The following is a 226-nucleotide window of genomic DNA, read 5'->3' as shown; positions in this document are numbered from 1 at the left end:
CCGCTGCGCCTCCGCCTCCGGCATCCCAATATCTGGCTCTGCGCCGGGAATAAAAGGGGGAAGAGCAATTAGCGGTCTTTTGGGGTTTTCTTTAAATTTAATTTCTAATGGTAGATTTTTAAATTTAGATTTTTAATGTTAAATTTTTAATGTTAAATTTAAATTTTAAATTTAATTTTAAAAAAATGCATAATCTAAAAAAAAGAGTATTTTTAAGCGGGCGTAC

Source organism: Pterocles gutturalis, unplaced genomic scaffold (genome assembly GCF_000699245.1).
Source record: "Pterocles gutturalis isolate BGI_N339 unplaced genomic scaffold, ASM69924v1 scaffold40603, whole genome shotgun sequence".
Taxonomy (NCBI): domain Eukaryota; kingdom Metazoa; phylum Chordata; class Aves; order Pterocliformes; family Pteroclidae; genus Pterocles; species Pterocles gutturalis.
This window is presented reverse-complemented; position numbering follows the sequence as displayed.